This window comes from Camelus bactrianus, chromosome 6 (assembly GCF_048773025.1).
Source record: "Camelus bactrianus isolate YW-2024 breed Bactrian camel chromosome 6, ASM4877302v1, whole genome shotgun sequence".
Classification (NCBI taxonomy): domain Eukaryota; kingdom Metazoa; phylum Chordata; class Mammalia; order Artiodactyla; family Camelidae; genus Camelus; species Camelus bactrianus.
Window position 1 is genome coordinate 65,573,286 of NC_133544.1, and position 7,994 is coordinate 65,581,279.

The 7,994-nt window shown below is 35.1% G+C and overlaps 1 pseudogene; it reads left to right on the forward strand.

The window, feature by feature from the left end:
- The first annotated feature begins 4,888 nt into the window (after positions 1–4,888).
- On the forward strand, positions 4,889–5,819 carry LOC105076144 (olfactory receptor 4F21-like; annotated as a pseudogene).
- The last annotated feature ends 2,175 nt before the right edge of the window (positions 5,820–7,994 follow it).

A 7,994-nucleotide genomic window follows, 5' to 3' on the forward strand; every position in this document is an offset into this window, starting at 1 on the left:
TGAAAGACCTAATTTCTATAGAAAGCCAATAATGGAACAGATATTAGTCATTAATACCTAGTCCGGCTAATTGGATTTAATCTTAATGGTAAGAACTATTTATAACAATGTGCCGTAAACAGTAATGACTCTAAAAAAGAGTTAACCTCTCTGTTTCCCAACCCCTTGAAGCTGCTGAGAGTAAAATATGAGCCTGTGCAGGTAAGAGGGACCCACTCTTTAATTATCCAGCATCTGGCTCCATAATTATCACCCTTTTTTGTCTCTCCACAATTTATATCTTTCTGTCACCTTTTTCCTTTGCTAATTCACTTTATTTGAATGACTCTCACTCATATTATTTTATATCCTCTCATCTTAGTCTCATAGTTCACATTATGAGATGAACATAAAATATCCTTCAAGGTTCTAATATCTTTGTTAAAACGGTATGTGAAATATTTTTCATCCTCCGTCCAGTTTTTTCTGAAGATTCGGATTATAAAATTAGAAAGCAATGACAAAACGTGAAAAAATAAACTAGTTTTCTTTCTACCAGATTTATCCCACCATTATTACCAATCTGAAAAACTTTAGGTCTGTTTCCTAAAAAATCATACAAATTATCATGACAGATAACACTTAACTTAGCACTCACTGTATGTCACATTTTCTGATGTTTTCTTGTTTCAACTCATTTCGTCCTAAAAATGATTATATGAAGTAATGACTCTCAGTATCTGTCTTTAACAGAGGAAGAAACTTGGCAGTTCAGTAACTCACCCTAGAACACAGAGCTGGTCAGTGGATGATCTAGGGATACAGACAGGTGCCTGTGTCTGTGCTTTTAAACACTGCACTCTATTGTGTATTAGAAAGGGCTCCTATGTAAGTGTTCCTATTTCCTCAACTAATTTTGATACATTTGTTTTTAAAAATAACAATAAATATTGTCTCTGAAAATATAGCAGATCAAGTTGAGGCTAAAGAAATAGGCACAAAAATACTGAAAATCATACCACCTGTAGAAATTTGGAGCAAATTCTAATATTTACGCATGCAAATTACATGTCACCCCTAAAATAAAAAGATTTTTAATCTATAAATGTTTCCTTGACTTAGTGATATCTTTGCATGCTAGTTAATGGAGGTTTATCAATCATTTTTAAACCTACTTTAAGTGTATCCATTTAATCAGTCCCTTACTCTTGAACAGTATGTTTCCAATTAGTTCCTATTATATAAAATGCTGAGAAGTAAAATAACATTACAAATATATTTTGTTCACTTTATCTATTTATTTCCTTTCAAAGTAACTCCAACTGGACTGCTGTGTTGAGAGATTTGTTTACTCTGTTACTCAAGTGCTCTCTGGGATGTTTGCACCACTTCACATTCCTACCAGCTGAGAATGAGGAGCACTGCCTCCCCATCCCACAGTAACAACATGTTTTCTCATTTTGTTGAGGAAAAAAATATAAAAATTGAACCTCATTTCTGAATTTAAAGTAATAGTGGAAAGACCTCCTCAACCTTGTTTTAAAAACTAATTCATACATATTTTATTAAAATGTTATAATTTTACTATTACATTTAAGCTTTCTAACCATCCAGAACTTACTTTGCTATAAGATATAAAGTAAGATAAAATTTGATGTTTCCAGTGTTGAGCAACCTGCTTAACAGCTATTGAATACTCTGCGCATTTACTAACTCTTTAATTTCTTATATAATTTCAATGCCTTTTTATCATATACTAAATTTCTTAATTTGTCTCTAATTCTTAACTGTGTTTTGTTACATTCACCTGTTCAACTTTACTCAAATGATTTAGCTTACTTTAGTATAGGTTTAGGATATGTTTGAATATCTTTAACAGGAAACATTCTCTTTTCTCCCCCAAATGCCATTTTGTATCTTTTTTCAAGTTTACCAAAGCTCTGAAATGGACTTTTGAACCACAATGTAATATTGCAAAAAATTTCCACTGGACTTTTAATAAGCACTGCAACTACTTTACAGATTAGTTCAATCATAATTTATATTTTTATAGCCTGGAGTCCTTTTTCCACTAATAGCATGGTTTCATCTCCATTTTATGCAAGGTTTCAAATGTTTAAGAAAAATTTATGTCTTTCAGTAGCATGCATAAATTGCACATTTGTTTAATTTATGAGTGAGCGCTCCCTTATATTTTACTTACATTTTATTTATGAGTGAGATCTTTCTATTTTATTTAGGTTATTACTAAATTCAACAGAAACTATCTTACTAGATTTAATATTTTCTTAATATTTGTCTTAAGTTTTTGAGGTGGACAATTGTGTGACTTGCAAATGAAAATAGGTATGCTACCTTCTCTTCAATAGTATTGCTTGATTTAATGTTCTCGTCTATAGCATATGATTGAAAAATAGTGCCTCAGGCTTCCTTCTTTATGCTCTTGATTTTAATGTTTCATCCACAAGAAGATATTGATTGTTGGTTTCAAAATTCTATTAAAAGCATTATGTTTAAAATATTTCTTACTCCTTGTTTTACTAAGAGTTTTTATCAGGAATCAATTTTGAAATTTATTCAGTAAAAATTTGCTATATTCTATATATTTACTATCTATTTGCTATATTGTTAATCTTTATGTAAATAGCCTCTGAAATCAAATTGCTCATTCCCTCTCAGATATTTTTGATATGCTGTGGATTTCAAGAAGTTTCTCCTGATAGAGTCATCAAAGTCTTTAAGTGGGACAGCCACATGATCATATCTGAATTTAGATAGACATATCTGAAATCAGCCTATAAATGATTTGGATCTAGGGAACAATAGACCAGAGAGATCATTCAGAATGCTTTTTAATTGTCAAGGTAGGAAAAGATAAAGACTAGTAGCAAAAACAAATGACAACAGAAAAGAAGAGGGGGGAAGAGAATTGAGAAGTATTTGAGAGTGCAAATTGCACAGCTAGAGATGGAAAGTGAAGCATGAACAAGAGTGCCACACAGGTGCCTATACTGAGCATCTCGGGGAATGGTAATAACATTTATTAAGGCATTTGGGTGGGTGTAATATTATGAGTTCAATTTTGACATGTTAACTTGAAGGCAGGGGTGGGACTTCCATTTGTGTATACCACACACAGCTTCGCATATGTTACTCTGGAGTCCAGCATTAAAGCTACAGATATAGAAGTGACCATGTAGATATCAGAAGGCACAGGAAGGAAGGCAATTATGGGCTTTATTAAGTGATTCAACATGCGTTTTGGGTTCCTGAGTCCTTTCTAACTTTTCACTGTTACTTTTCGTATATGGGCTTTAGAATTTCATGGTTGCTTCACTTTCAGGCATAACATTAGCATCAAATGCAGGAAAAATGGATCAGGAAAATCCACCTAGACATGAAGATTTTTCCTTTTACTGGGAAAGATTCCTTTTATTGATTTACATATCACTGAACAGTTCCAGACTACATGCCCCTTCTTGTAACAATCCATGACCAAGGAAAATGGGATTACAGTAACTGGTTTACAAAAATCATATAACATGCTCTCAAGCTGGAATAGGGCTACTCTCTTCCAAAACTGAGAGATTTTAGTCCACTAACTGAAAAAATGGAATTTCTATTGGCAAGGAGTGCTAAGGCTTTAGGAAGGCATGAACCAAGAGCAGAGAGAGTCACAGAAACAGGGGGATTATAAATAGAAACAAATCTTTCAGGGAGCTTAAGGTAAATAATTATTGAAAAGTGATTATTATATGACATACTGAGAATCTAGCATTTCTTTCTATAAACAAGAAATCTGTGGATAGCAGTTTTAGCTTATGAATGAACAAAATGTGACGAAAGCTTGCCAATGAATAATTGGAGAGAGAAGGGAATAATTAGAAGGGGACACAAGATTCAAAGATTTTATTTTTTTAGGAGAGTTCACTATGCTAATAGGTCAAGGAAAATAAAAAGTTTAAGACAGTTAATTGGTCCATCCTTGGGAAACACCCACTGTATACTTGAAGGGGCTGGCCTTTAAGAGCACAGTGCCATGGTTTAGGGTATGGATTATGGTGCCCCATAGCTACAGACACAAGTTCTAACTGTGACATTTGATCTATCTGAGATTCAATTTCTCCATAGGTAAAATGAATCTAATAAAAGTGTCCATCTTGCAGAATTTTATAAAGTGAAAATGAGATCATGTGCTTAGTAAGTACATTGCCTAGCATGGAGGAATCAATAAATGTTTTCTATTAATACTGATTTTATTTAAAATATATTTTCTTACTGGTGTTAATGCTCTTATAGCCAAAATTTTATTTGATATAGAGGTTCACGAAGGCACCATGATAATAATGTGTCGTGAGCAAAACATGAATAATCTCAATCTGAGCCCCTGACTTCCAAGGTAAATTGTAGAAAAACAAAAACAAAACACACATATTGGGTGAAGCAAGGTGAAATACATTACAAAAGCCAGTTTTGGCTGAAAGATCTCCATTTGACGAGTGAAATAAGTAATTCAGCTAAGGAAAAGTTGCAAGTTGGTATGAGAGCATGAATGTCAAGTTGACAGAAATGATTTGGTTGAGAGAACACCTAGGTAAGTAGTCAAGAAAAATGTCTCAAAATTCTTGACAGGCAAACAAAATAATTGTCTGATAATGAAATAAGAAGGAAAACAACCCCATTTACTTCCATCTAAAACATTCATATTTTTCTCTTTAAGTAATTCTCGTGATCACCATGTTTTTAATGTTCTTTTTTTATCTAAAATAATGATTTCTCACTTCAAGAAGTGAAATCCATAGAAAAAGTAGCAGGATATATAGGAAATCTACTTTTATAGCACTGATTCTGACTTTTCATTATTTTCTATCCTAAGGTGAACTGAACATCAGATCTTCTGCCCAAGTCAATGGATGGACCAAATGATTCAGTGGTTTCTGAGTCTGTATTGCTGGGACTCTGGTTCTTGGGAAACCAAAGTTTTTCTCATGTGGATATTCTCCTTGATCTACTTAGGGATCATCCTGGGAAATCTCTTCATTTTGTTTTTGGTAATTTTTGATTCTCACTTACATTCTCCTATGTACTTCCTGCTTGCCAACCTGTCACTCATTGATGTGGGCCTTTCCTCTACCACAGTGCCCAAGATGATTACAGACTTTTTAAATGGATACAAGATAATCTCTTTCCAAGGTTGTATGACACAAATATGCTTCATCCACATCATGGGAGGAGTGGAGATGGTGTTACTCATAGCCATGGCATTCGACAGATACACGGCAATCTGCAAGCCTCTTCACTATTGAACATCATGAACCCCAAAATGTGTGTTTCATTTGTAATCACTGGCTGGGTAATTGGAGTGATCCATGCTATGTCTCAGTTTGCTTTCACTATAAATTTGCACTTTTGTGGTCCTAACAAAGTGGACAGCTTTTATTGTGATTTTCCCAGGATAATAAAACTTGTGTGCACAGATGGAGCCAAGTTTGAGTTCATTGTTGCTGCCAACAGTAGCTTCATGACTATGGGCACCTTCTTCCTGCTAATCCTTTCCTACATCTTCATTTTGGCCACTGTCTGGAAACGTTCTTCAGGAGACTTATCCAAGGCGTTTGTCACTTTGTCAGCTCACATCACTGTGGTGGTTCTTTTTTTCACTCCATGCATGTTTCTCTATGTATGGCCTTTTCTCACATCATCAGCTGATAAATATCTTTTCATTGTTGACTTTGTTATCACACCTGTCTTGAGTCCTGCCATTTATACATTAAGAAACAGACATAAAGGTAGCTATAAAAAGGATGAGCAAAGGGGGACCTTACGTCAGATTTTGCTGACTGGATCTGAGTTTGAAGCTCTAAAACTATACATCCACCTGCCTTTTCAACATCTATACCAAGCATCTGACTTTTAACATGGCCAGATCTGGACATGCTGTCTACCTTGTTGAACACATTTCTACTATTCTATAGAGCATTTACTCATTGCCTTAACTACCATGGGAAAAATGAATCTACCAAAATATTCGTTATTTTAGGACACAGTATCACTTTTTAGTAAATAATATTTATGATTTAAAATGTGATCATCTTGACAACAGAAAGGATATAATGACATCTCTTCTGCTTCCCATGAGGTTTGCAAAGAAACTGCAAACTTGCTTTGTTGAATGTCAAGAATCATCACATCAAATATATATATAGAACTAGCAGCTCTATGTAGTTATTCAGGTTGTGTGACCTCAGAAAAAGGCCCAAAGACAAAACTTGATCGCAGGTAGTTTATCTGGAAGCTTACTTTTGGAAACATCATTAAGGGAGTAGAAAAGGGAGACACAGAAGTGAAGAATGTAGATAAATATAACTGAGGTGTAAGCTTACTATAGCCCTCAGGGGGGCTGTATAAATTCTGTGATTTAGGAATGTCCCAACTAAGGGAAAGGAAGCTGGAGTCCTTTTTTTCATTTTTAGAGGGTGCATTAACTCCTTGGCATGACTAGCCCTTCCCACACAGAAAACTATATGTGAGGAAGCCAGGGATAAGCTGTCAGATAGACTTTCAGGCGCTGGCAGTGGAGACCCATCTCCTTGTTTTGAAATTGTAAATTCCAAGGCATATTCTATCTTTTAAAGTAATTTAATCCCCACTTGACTTTACTTCATCCTGTCATAGATTCTCTGTTTTCAATTTCACAAAAGAAAGAGTCTAAACAGGAGGGACAAGCTATGGCAGCATTGTTGCTCCTAATTGATATTCTCTTCTGTTAAGCATTTTAAATCCCCCTCATCCTCAGGCAGTTCTTGTGCTGATCCACGTTGCTTGCCCAGTGAGTTCATTTATGAGACAGTCTGAGCTGCTGGTTAAAATGTCTTTGCCAGTCTGTTGTTGCTACAATTGCCCTTTTACAGTTATCGTCAGCCATGGAGCCACCAGATGTGCTTAGGCTGATGCCTAATTTCAGAAATATTCTCCACTGCATCACCCATAAAAAACCAGCAACTCTGTCTTTACCCAATATGGGATAAAAATGATGTAACTCATTCTTCTGAATGTTGTTCTTCTAATATGAAGAACCCTAAATGACAGAAAAGCAGCTGAAAAATTAGGTTTATTAGAATCCATACTGTGTCTCATCACATAAGCATTCTCTCCACTCCACCAGATCCTAAAATTTTAGGATCAAAAAAAATAGAAACTGCAGAAGAAGTTTATTGAGATTCATAATAAGAGATATTACTATTTTTCTCTATCCCTTTGGTTTGTAGAATCATGTATTTTATCTATAGGTGCCATAGCACCATCTAAAAGCTAGTCAAACATATATCTTAAAGCACAGGCCCCAACTCTGCAGTGTCATCTTCAACCTTGTGACTCAGCTGTAATTTTTATGGGCTATTCCAATGTTCTATAAGATCCCAGTTGTGCAATATATGATAAGATCAATTGATTCCCTAGTTATATGTGCTTTTGTGCATTTTCTTTGCTATAAAGTGGGTACTCTTGGCCTAAGGAAATATTATGCACGATTTCATGTTGGATATCAGACACCATGAACACTTGGATAGTGGTACTGGCCAAAGCACTGAAAGTAGGAAAGATAATCCACACTGAGAATATTTATCAATGCCATAAAGGACAAGTCTCTGTCTCCTCCAGTTTAGAAGGGGTTCAATGTCAATAACTACTTTCAAGTGATTCATTTCCATCCTCAAAGGATGGTATCATTTCAAGAAGCTACCTGTGCTGTGGAAAGGCCAAACATTCTACAGCAGCAGACGCTAGCAAAAGCTTTTGTAGAAGCCCACTCTGTAGATCCTATACAGAGCCTTCCTTTCTACCATGATGTCCTCTTCATTTTCATGGAACCATTGTGCAAGCATTAGGTTGGCTGAGGAGAGGTTAATAACCATTCATCCTTTCAATTACCTGGTTAAAGACTTTATACATAGGTAATGATTCTTTAAATTCTCATTACACAAATCAGTTGTGTGATTTCTATCACCTGGCTGAAA